Source organism: Schistocerca gregaria, chromosome X, assembly GCF_023897955.1.
Source record: "Schistocerca gregaria isolate iqSchGreg1 chromosome X, iqSchGreg1.2, whole genome shotgun sequence".
In the NCBI taxonomy this organism is placed as follows: domain Eukaryota; kingdom Metazoa; phylum Arthropoda; class Insecta; order Orthoptera; family Acrididae; genus Schistocerca; species Schistocerca gregaria.
The window spans coordinates 305,403,810-305,416,565 of record NC_064931.1 but is presented as its reverse complement, the minus strand read 5'-3'; positions in this window follow the sequence as shown (position 1 = coordinate 305,416,565).

Sequence of the window (12,756 nt, the reverse complement as noted above, 5' to 3'; positions counted from 1 at the left end):
GCATAATACGGCTGCGAGATACATGACCTGCTGGTGGCTTCTGCATAGGACGTCCATTTTGTAACGCGAAAGCATTTCCTACAATCTGCATTTTAACATCTTGTTGCCTCTTTCACCACCGAGTGCCAGAAAGACGAAGTAGACGCTAAAAGTTTGACAGTCTGTTGTAACCGCTGTGTTCCATATATCTCTCTAGGCAGTAAAAGTTGTCTGTCGAATGTACGTAAGGCCACATTCGCAGGGGATCTTGCAAATCTCAGCTTCCAGAGCATCAGATCGTCTTTAACGGAACCCTAGAGTGCTCCAGTCTTAGATGGAAGACGAAAATCTCTTTCACGTAGTGTTTGTTGAGAATCCGCCCTATTTTTGTCGATAGACTTCCAACATATGGAGGAAACCCATGGATTAAAATCTTTCTGTGTCTTTTTCTGCACTGCTTATGGCCGCCTTTTGTTTCATTCTTAGCACCTTATTTTTTTGCTCTGGAGAAAACCCGTAGGCTTCAGTCCAACAGACTGCTCTCGCCAGCATTGATGTGTGCTCTGTGAGCCAAGGTTCTGAGAATACCTATCAACTGCGTGCAGCTGTGTGCACGTAAATACAAATTTATATGTGTCTGTTACTGATATATTGCATGTCCCAAAGTGCCTTCACCTTTGTGCCGAACCAAAAGATCCCAATACGCAAAGGATCCCTCTTTTTCAATTGCAACTGCAAATTGGACTTGTCCATGGATGGAATTGAGATAGTTTAAAAATATTTTCTTTTCTTTTTATTTCAATTTATTGGCTTATGGTTCATGGCCATTCAGCTATCTCAATAATGGAAAGACAATACAGCAGCGATTTCGAGGCGATTTTCGTGTTATTTGCAACAAGACGGACGTAAGGACACCACACGCACAGTCTGTGAGCAGAGAAACTTTTCTCTCCTGCTGAGAATCGCACCTGAGCCCCTTCAGTTAGCAATCTGCTGCACTGACCCTAAAGCTCCCACGGCAGACATTCTTATAACTAGGCTGGGGTCTAGAAGGGACCATGCTAATGTGGTCATTCATAAATCACACAGACAACTCGTAGGCCATGAAAGAGATATGAAACACAGCAGGTACACCTGGCTGTTATATCCCAAGAATTCGGTTGCAGCAGACCATTGTATTGATACTGGTCACTCTATGGTGTAAAAAAACGACGAAATTTTAAAGTCAATTTAATCTTTCTGGGATTTTCTGGTGAAAGAGGCAATAGAAATTCGCTAAGCATCGAATTCAGATAATAGAGATACCGAATTCAGTCTGGATAAGTCATGGGATCCGGTGCTTTCTGCAAGAAACTTACAAATACGTCTTGACAGTGAAGCTCATAGTGATGTAACGACATTCCAGGTGGATCGACCACGCAACCATAGATCTAATGCATGCACATTGTTCTTTATTTTCCACTTATCAACGTCCCTGGCGCTTTTTTTTTTAAGTGCTGGCGTTGTACGCCTTGGGCGCACCGAAGGTCGATCGCGTGCGGCTCGCTCCCTACGTATATGACACGGCGCCCTGCGGCAGAAGTTTCAACGCCCCTGTCCCGTCCCCTGGCGTCGTACGGCACAGTCTCGGCATCAACATTGACCACAGTCTTACGTGGTGCCCACACGTCCAGGAACAGTCTCAGCAAACTCTTCCCCTTACTCAGTCCGGATTCCAGACTTCCGCCGCGGCTTGGCGTTACCATAGGCAAGACGTTGCTCCGCCCTGCCCTCAAGTACATTCCCGTCGTTGAGCAGTCGCAGGTGACACGCTCATGAAGAAGCTTCAGCCCATGGAGAATCGCGTTCTTCGGCTGACTTTGCATCTGCCCCATGATTTTCCAGTCGCACCACTACGTGATATGGCAGAAGTTAGTCAATTTCGCTACCGATTTAAGGTGACCGCCAGCACCTTCTACGAACGTACTTGACGGTACAGCAACAGCAAGCTAGCTGGGCCGCAAATTCCCGCGCAGCGTCACCACAAGATGGGCACAACTGTTCGCTATGTAGGTAGCTGCGAATAAATGCACAAGGGACGACGTGGAGACAGTACATAATGAAGACGGATGACACTCCTCAAGCATGGGAGGCAAATCATAAATTTGCTGTGAACTCCATCATACATCACAGATACAAGTGTTCTCCGCTAAGTTCCGCGAGCTGGAGCGTCAGTTTTCGGCTCACTCTGAAGATGGCTTAACGATATGCAGCCACAATATTGGAAGACGAACCTGAATTTATGTGGGTGCACAGTTGTAGTTTAATGGAGGAGTCATTACGCTACGAAAGCATGAAGATGCTAAGTCTAGGATACGCTCTTCTTCTGAACGTGTAGGTGTATATGTTACAGGTTTCTTCGAATGGATTTAGGATTGCTGAGATTCAAATCATAGAAGACACTGCATTTATACAAGAGGCTAGCATGGAATGGTAAAGCGAACAGTTTGCTGTAGTTAAAGTGTGTTCTTATGGAGTAAGTTAAACGAACTTCTAGATGATATATCTTGTGGACAGTGGAAACTTAGCAGGTTTAATTTAGTCTCGTAGGGAAGCGTTGTTGTTATGTATTGCAACTTGTTGATTACTTTGCGAAGAATGATAACTAGGTTACGATAAGTGATACGTTTTTAAGGTAAGAGTCAAGGAGAGCGCGCACTGTTTCGTAATTTTGTAGGCTGTTTCCTTTCACATTTCTGCCAAATGGACAAGTGAAGGTCGTGGACTGTAAATATTTTATGGACTAGTCATTCCATCCCCAAACCGCCGTAATAGTAATAATGCAGTAACCACTGTAATACTGTTCAAAGCCAGCATCCACATTTTTCTTAGAACGCATTCAGTCGGCATGTACTCTCCTAGAAGCAGAAATATTATATGGACCTCTTATTTTCGAAGCCCACAAAGTACTCATTAATCCTGTCAAATACAATAATAAAATATTTATACCAGGCTTTCCAGTTAATTAGTAACATTTGTTCAACCTACAGCGTAAGTTAACTGAACCACACTGATCAACATTCACTACCTTCTCAAGTTCCTGTGTTATCTTTTAAATGAATGAAGAATAGTTTTAAATTGTAGTGATTGTCAGCATGTTAACACAGAAAAAAGACTAGCAAAAATATCCACACACTTCCAATAATCACTATATTTACTAAAAGAAAATTGCCCTGTGTAGAAAATACTCGTATTACACCTACACTCTGCAAAAATTTCTGCTTTCCATACAACTTTGCTTGGCAAAATGTTGCATGTAATGAGAAGTTTCACTGACCTTGGTAATATATGTTCGCCACGAGTTACACACAAGAATATCCATGAATTACTTGTGGTGCGCATAAAGATACACTAACCAAAATTCAACTGCGAACAAGTTATCACACAGGCCATTAAAGCTCTCTGCGGCAAGTATTAGTGCTCACAAATGCATATTGTTTGGAACTCTCATATGATGAAATATCAACAAATCTACAACGTTGTATTTAAAGGAAAGCCAAAAGTATATTAATGTTTACAGCATAAATATTGTTAGTAGCAACAGACTTGTTTCAGCCTATTGTTAAGGGCAGGTCTGTAATGCATATATTGACAAGATTAAATATGAAATAACTATAGATTATCATTGCAGTTAGGTAAATATCAAAAGAGGACCAAGGACACTTTGTGGCAGCAGATCATCAGATGAAGCATCCTGCTCCTGATTGCATTGAACCTGAGTACATAACGAGTATGACCTCAGTGATAGTGCCCTAAACATACAATCCTTCCTGTCAAAAAATTTTTTACCAGTGAATTAACAGTAATATGACCTGACTTCAGTTATTGAGATACTCGAATCTAGGAAGAACTTTGCTACTGTAATGAGATACATAAGGGCATTTTGAACATATGTTTAAGCAATGTAAATTTATGATCAGCATATTGTAACCTACCATCTCGTAGAGGAAATGCTTGTAATGCAGTCTGAAATATATGTGTAAGAAGCATTAATCACAGTGGCCACTCTCATTACGTTCAGGCTCAGAAGTTCTCAGCAGCTCATACCTACCTTATAATTGCTGTAATATGCATGTGAAGAAATACACACACACACACACACACACACACACACACACACACACACACACTGATGGAACTTATCTGAATCTGAATAATGATTCCACTGAATGCAGAATATATCCTGGGAATTGTGTTCGCATAAACTATGACTTTAAACAAAGCATAAGTGTACACTTGGTAACTGACCATGAAAACATGATAAACTATAAGCGTTATTGCAAATGAAAAATAATTAAAGAAACTTTGAAATAAACCTTGATTATTAGTCATTAAACGAACACCATACTTTAGTACCAAGGTTTAATATGGCCTCAGTAGGACCATATGGAATACAGTTCTACAGATATTCAATAAGCAGAACAAAAGGAACCCCATATCCAATTATAATTTCAAGTCATTGTAGTAAGAGTAAACAAGTGTGATAGTAATGTGAGCCACGACCTATATTGACAGCAAAGTAATGAAGGACCATGCAATATATTCACAGATTGCAAATATGATACTATCACAGGTAAACCATTTACTGGGAACAAATGACAATTTGTGCCCGATCGGGACTCTAACCAAGATGTCTCACTGAATGCGATTTGTTGTCTTAACAACTATGGCTATCTGAGTCTGCTTCATGGACAGACGCAGAGTTTCTATTTGTCCCAGTATCTATTACCCTTTAGTGCTCTCATAATGATGTGATTCTCCCACTTATTTAGCGTTCTCGTCTGATTACATTCCGAGAATGTATAGCCGTATTAAATCTTGCACGGCGTTCACAAATTGTGAATACGGAACTATCACAGCTATATAATTTACTGAGAAGAAATGAAAATTTATGCCAGACGAGGACTCGAACCTAGATTTCCCACATCATACTAGCGGTCACCTTAAATGCCTATTTTTTGTGTGTGTTCGTTGAGTTTGGTCTACACAGACGTCACAAGATGTCCATTCACGTTGATCGTTGATTCCTTTACTCAGTTTTTTTTTGTTATTACAGAGGGCGAGCAGCCCTCTGACCGAACACGCTGAGCTACCATGTCGGCAAGCTTTGGCTATCCAAGCACGCCCATATGTCCAAGGGTCTGCATGTATGTCTGAAGGAACATTGTATCTAACGTTATACACGCTGCCAAATACAGCCTCTGCACTAATGTATTTCATGCCAAATCCAAGGCAGTCAGGCGAGAAAACTAAATAAGTGTCTCTACATCTACATCTACATCCGTACTCCGCAAGCCACCTGACGGTGTGTGGCGGAGGGTACCCTGAGTACCTCTATCGGTTCTCCCTTCTATTCCAGTCTCGTATTGTACGTGGAAAGAAGGATTGTCGGTATGCTTCTGTGTGGGCTCTAATCTCTCTGATTTTATCCTCATGGTCTCTTCGCGAGATATACGTAGGAGGGAGCAATATACTGCTTGACTCTTCAGTGAAGGTATGTTCTCGAAACTTCAACAAAAGCCCGTACCGAGCTACTGAGCGTCTCTCCTGCAGAGTCTTCCACTGGAGTTTATCTATCATCTCCGTAACGCTTTCGCAATTACTAAATGATCCTGTAACGAAGCGCGCTGCTCTCCGTTGGATCTTCTCTATCTCTTCTATCAACCCTACCTGGTGCGGATCCCACACTGCTGAGCAGTATTCAAGCATTGGGCGAACAAGCGTACTGTAACCTACTTCCTTTGTTGTCGGATTGCATTTCCTTAGGATTCTTCCAATGAATCTCAGTCTGGCATCTGCTTTACCGACGATCAACTTTATATGATCATTCCATTTTAAATCACTCCTAATGCGTACTCCCAGATAATTTATGGAATTAACTGCTTCCAGTTGCTGACCTGCTATTTTGTAGCTAAATGATAAGGGACCTATCTTTCTATGTATTCGCATCACATTACACTTCGCTACATTGAGATTCAATTGCCATTCCGTGCATCATGCGTCAATTCGTTGCAGATCCTCCTGCATTTTAGTACAATTTTCCATTGTTGCAACCTCTCGATACACCACAGCATCATCTGCAAAAAGCCTCAGTGAACTTCCGATGTCATCCACCAGGTCATTTATGTATATTGTGAATAGCAACGGTCCTATGACACTCCCCTGCGGCACTCCTGAAATCACTCTTACTTCGGAAGACTTCTCTCCATTGAGAATGACGTGCTGCGTTCTGTTATCTAGGAACTCCTCAATCCAATCACACAATTGATCTGATAGTCCGTATGCTCTTACTTTGTTCATTAAACGACTAAGGGGAACTGTGTCAAACGCCTTGCGGAAGTCAAGAAACACGGCATCTACCTGTGAACCCGTGTCTAAGGCCCTCTGAGTCTCGTGGACGAATAGCGCGAGCTGGGTTTCACACGATCGTCTTTTTCGAAACCCATGCTGATTCCTACAGAGTAGATTTCTAGTCTCCAGAAAAGACATTATACTCGAACATAATACGTGTTCCAAAATTCTACAACTGATCGACGTTAGAGATATAGGTCTATAGTTCTGCACATCTGTTCGACGTCCCTTCTTGAGAACGGGGATGACCTGTGCCCTTTTCCAATCCTTTGGAACGCTTCGCTCTCCTGTGAGGGAACAGCATCACTTTGAGAGTACTAGGGTAACAGACACTGGGACATGTGGTGGTCTTGGTCTGTCCATGATGCATGCTTGGGTAGCTAAAGCTGTCTGTATTCGGCATAATTTTTCCTTTGATCCCAGTAAATTTTATAGTTGTGGTGGTACTGTAGTAACAATTTGTGTATACATTGCATGATTCAATACAGCTATAAATCGTCAGCAATGTTTGTTCCTTTAGACATGCATGTTTGTCCAAAGGAAGATAGCATCGAAATTTACAGACACTGTCAAATACAGACACTGCATTAATGTACGGGATATAAAGAAAAAACAGTATTGACCCTTGACCATGAAACAATATCTCACGATCGGAGTGCTGGACTTAACCTGGGTCACTGAGAAAGCACATCTAAGGAACTGAAAATCACGTAAATAAAATGTAATGCCAAAGTATTTTAACAGGCAGTATTCTCGTATCTTCCAGTGTGAAAATAATCATCGCGGTAAAATACCTGACACTGGCGTCTAATCTTTACAGACAGAAGCATGAAAGTAGCAAACCTCGTCCACACAATAGGCGATCAACCCCAAGTGTCAGTAGAAGAAGAATTATACGCGTACAGTATGTTTTGTGTCCGTCCACATGGCCAGCCTCTGTTAACCGCTGTTTCCACATTGGTCAATAGGATACAACCTCCAAAGTACAGTTTAGGTGTATATTTTTCGCTGTGTTGTCAAAGGTGTGACCTCCATAGGACAAGAAAACATTGCGTAGAGAGGCTTTGCACAACACCAGTGACTTATAATTCAAATGGTTCAAATGCTGCCAAGCACTATTGGACTTAACATCTGAGGTCATCCGTCCCTAGATTTAGAACTACTTATACCTTACTTATAGATAAATGATGTGAAAGATGTTTCCTAACAGGCGGCTTTCAGCTGGAAGCAACCTGACGGTTTAACTAATGAGAATAATGATGACGATAACAATGATTAGGTAGTCTGACATCATTTCACCTCACTAACTGTACGGTGGCTTACTGCACGTGGCCAATTTTGGGTCGTATGTGGAGCTAATTATCGGTCACAGATTGTAGGGTAATGGTTGATGCTTCAGTGACATGGTGGTCTTGTATGCGTTTATGGACGACTCACAGGCGAACCACTCGGCAATTGGATTCCCGTAATTTTTTACATTTATGGTACTGGATTCTGAACTCAAATATTAATCTTCCGAAGCAACTTGATGCACCTCTATATAAGATTTACGACCGTCTCTAATATGCTAAAGCAAGATAGATTTTCATCGACAGTCTGTGTGGCTGTGTGGCAGAATACTCGCTGGTTACATAAGGGTTTTACGTTCAATTCACAGCTGAAGCCAATTTTCAAACAAAGGTGCATCTTTTACTAGTGATTCCGTGAAGTTTAAAATATATAAAGGTTAAAAAAAATCAGTAGCACTCGAGACTGATAATCGCTGGTTCGTGTCTCGTTTCAGTCATTATCTTTTTTTCGTTTCATTTCGAATACCTTCATCATTTAAATATAGAATTCATCAAATATATGCTAAGTGAGAGATAAGTAATTGCAATTTGTATGAAATACAGGGTGGTCCATTCATTGATCGTGACCGGGCCATATATCTCACCAAATAAGCGTCAAACGAAAAAACTACAAGGAACGACACTTGAAGGGGGAAACCAGATGGCGCTATGGTTGGCACGCTAGATGGCGCTGCCATAAGTGGTGGTGGTGGTTAGTGTTTAACGTCCCGTCGACAACGAGGTCATTAGAGGCGGAGCGCAAGCTCGGGTTAGGGAAGGATTGGGAAGGAAATCGGCGGTGCCCTTTCAAAGGAACCATCCCGGTATTTGCCTGAAACGATTTAGGGAAATCACGGAAAACCTAAATCAGGATGGCTGGAGACGGGATTGAACCGTCGGCCTCCCGAATGCGAGTCCAGAATACTAACCACTGCGCCACCGCGCTCGGTCCGCAGCCATAAGTCAAACAGATATCAATTGCGTTTCTTTTTAATAGGAACCCCTATTTTTATTACATATTCGTGTAGAACGTAAAGAAATATGAATGTTTTAGTTGGACCACTTTCTTCCCTTTGTGACAGATGGCGCTGTAACAGTCTCAAACATATGGCTCACAATTTTAGACGAACAGTTGGTAACATGTATGTTTTTTAAATTAAAATACAGAACACAGCTACGTTTGAACATTTTAGCTTCGGTTGTTCCAATGTGGTACATGTACCTTTGTGAACTTATCATTTCTGAGAACGCTTGCTGTTACAGCGTGATTACCTTTAAATACCACATTAATGCAATAAATGCTCAAAATGATATCCGTCACCCTCAATGCTTTTGGCTATACGTGTAACGACATTCCTCTCAACAGCGAGTAGTTCGCCATCCGTGATGTTCGCACATGCATTGACAGTGCGCTGACGCATGAACGAACGTGCGGGCCATGGTATGATGCTTCGAAGTCCAACCCACCTGTCATGAAATATGCTATTCAATATCGCTTCAACTGCACGTGAGCTATGTGCCGGACATCCATCATGTTCGAAGTACATCGCCATTCTGCCATGCAAACATCTTATAGTAACATCGGTAGAACATTACATAGGAAATCAGCATACATTGCACCATTTAGATTGCCATTGATAAAATGGGGCCAATTATCGTTCCTCCCATAATGTCGCTCCATACATTAACCCGCCAAGGTCACTGATGTTCTACTTGTCGCAGCCATCGTGGATTTTTCGTTGCCCAATAGCGCATATTATGCCGGTTTACGTTATCGCTGTTGATGAATGACGCTTCGTCGCTAAATTGAACGCGTGCAAAAATCTGTCATCGTTCCGTAATTTCTCTTGTGCCCAGTGGCAGAGCTGTACACGACTTTCAAAGTCGTCGCCATGCAACTCCTGGTGCATAGAAATATGGTACGGGTGCAATCGATGTTAATGTAGCATTCTCAACACCGATGTTTCTGAGATTCCCGATTCTCGCGCAGTTTGTCTGATACTGATGTGCGCATTAGCCGCGACAGCAGCTAAAACACCTGCTTGGGCATCGTCATTTGTTGCAGGTCGTGGTTTACGTTTCACATGTGGCTGGACACTTCCTGTTTCCATAAATAACGTAACTATCCGGCGAACGGTCCGGACACTTGGATGATGTCGTCCAGGATACCGAGCAGCATACATAGCACACGCCCGTTGGGCATTTTGATCACAATAGCCATACATCAACACGATATCGACCTTTTCCGCAATTGGTAAACGGTCATTTTAACACGGATAATGTATTACGAAGCGAATACCGTCCGCACTGGCGGAATGTTACGTGATACCACGTACTTATACGTTTGTGATCATTACAGCGACATCTATCACAAAGCGAAAAAAGTGGTCCAACTAAAACATTCATATTTCTTTACGTACTACACGACCATGTAATAAAAATGGGGGTTCCTATCTAAAAAAACGCAGTTGATATCCGTTTGACCTATGGCAGCGCCATCTAGTGGGCCAACCAAAGCGCCATCTGGTTTCCATCTTCAAGCTAGACGAGTTTCGTTCTTTGTAGTTTTTTACTTTGGTGCTTATTTCGTGAGATATTTGGCCCGGTGACTATCAATGGACCACCCTGCATACACGTTTTCTTATTTCTAATTAAATATCGCACACAAAAACCCATTTTCATTGAAAATATAAATTCTTATTCATCGATCTTTTATGAAAGACTTTTCACATTAAAAAACGGTACAAATGAAATTCTTTTTCAGCCCTACGTATTTATGCTGTATGCAGATTTTGACGGAACTTGCACCTTTACTTAAAGTTTTGGAAAGCTAGGAAGTGAACCTACCGCAAACGCGTGATAGGTGAACATTTTAACACACAGCCACACGACCTGTCAAGAAAAGTTGACCTTGCTTTAGTCGATTTTCTCGGGAGTTTTCGGGGGTTGCATTGAACTATTGTTGGAGTTCGATATGTGAATTATGAACTTCAGTTGCCATAAATGCAAGAACAATTTAAATGTTCGAGTGCATTGTGGTCCTCTTGTCAGTGATATTGCAGTAATGGGATACTACTATTTTCATTTTGCGGAGTTCACAATTTTCTCTTCCTGAACATGTAACGCAAGTTACCAATCTTTACGTGGCGTAAAAATGTAATCAAGATATGACTGAACGTATTTGCAGTTTTGTCAGTCATTATTTCATTATAAATAACTACATCGCATGCAAAAAGTGTGTGGTTACTGTTAACAGCGTCATTGGTACACAACATGAACCGCAAGGGTCTCAACAGATTTCCCTGGGGCACAGTCTTCAGTTACGTATACACCTGCCGATGTCTCTCCATCGAAGATGGTGCGTCCCCCTTGCAAAGATATAATCAATCTAGTCAAAAATTTCTCTTAATACCCTTGCGATCATACTTTCGATAGTAAGAGTGTTCGTGGTACTGACGCAAATGCTTTTTGTACATCAAAAAATACTGCGTCTAAATGACTTTACTTCATCTAAGTCTTTGAGGATGTCATTTTGGGGGTGGACTTGTAGCTACCAAATAGCCTCTTCGAATATACGATTTACAAATAAAAAGGAATAACAAGGCAAATTTTAAGATGGGACATTAATTACAAATAACATGATGTTGATAAAGTTGGTAAGGTACGTCCTTCTCACTGACAAAGATGGAAGATTGTGCTAAATGTATGTAGGGCATTTTGATATGAAAGGAATTCGAGCAAATGTTATATGTAAAATAATTGGAAGAAGATGCTGATTGTTGACAAATGGGTGTTAGTACATGGTAAGACTTTAATTAGATATGAAGAAAGTTAGTTGGAGGCTTCATTTGAGGGATTACAAATGTGGTAGCATACAGTTGGTAGTATTGGTATGTTACAGGGATTGTCTAATGGACGTGGAAAGGGAAGCAGCTGAAATAGACTTGGGAAAGGATGTAGAGTGTATGTAAATGAAAGGAACGTGAGATGTGCGGACATAAGCTTAGCAGCAGGCCTGGGTTCTCATATGAGGGGAATACAATGGGGTACTGGAACCAAGCTGGTTTAAGGCCAAGCAGCTACTTCAGGCACCGAGCTCAGAGCGGCACCACAACTGTAAGTTTTCTGTACGGGACATACCACAAACAGCAGCGGCTGCTTGGGGCGCCAAGCTGAAAGGATCCCCAAAGTGCAAAATTTGTGAACACTGCTTATTATAATTAGTAACAGAAACTGACTTGGGACATGGGTGAAAATGTACAATGGAAAAGGGAGAACGTGCTTACGTGCTTGGGGACGCCAAACGATAAGACGCTTGTGTGAAAAAAGTTTTCTAACTGGCCCTGATTTGCACTCAACGTTATTGGTGACTTTGGGCAGAAGCTGCTGGGCCAGGTGTTTGAGAAGATGTAGGAACTGTACAACTGTGGGAGAATGGGATCCTGACTAAGACAACGGAGGATTTTTATCAGAATTAAACACGACATATTCCCTGAGTACATATTAAGACGAAATACGACACAAGAGTCTTCGTTGTTATAAAAAGTGACAATGTTCGCAGACAAATGTTTCGAAAAAACTAACTGAAAGGAGTTCTAAGCGTGATTCCCAAGCACCGCAAGTACAAGCCATCTACTTTTGCTAATCCTAAGCCGTGTGGCCTTAAGTTCAGCACAGTTAAGCCTAACTCATACATGTGCTGTAGATCTATAACTATATTCACTTACATGTCAGACTCAACTTTAAATACCGTGTAGGCTTCTTATAAATGATGACGCAGTTTTCTGAAACAGTGTGCTCTTGTTTACAGATATACTGTGTAGTTGACCCATGAGTAACCTATGCATAGCCTCAGTATGACTAACTGATGCTGCTTACTTTCTTTTTAACTGCTGTTTGTACCACTAACTAGAGAGTAATTACTTTTCCTCTTTCACAGGTAATATTCCACGTGGTAGCGTGCGTTTTAACGACTAATGATACGACGTTGTGCTTAATGCACGGACTGGCATGTGAGTATAGAACCTCTAAATTAAAATTAAAAATTATCGGTTCTGTT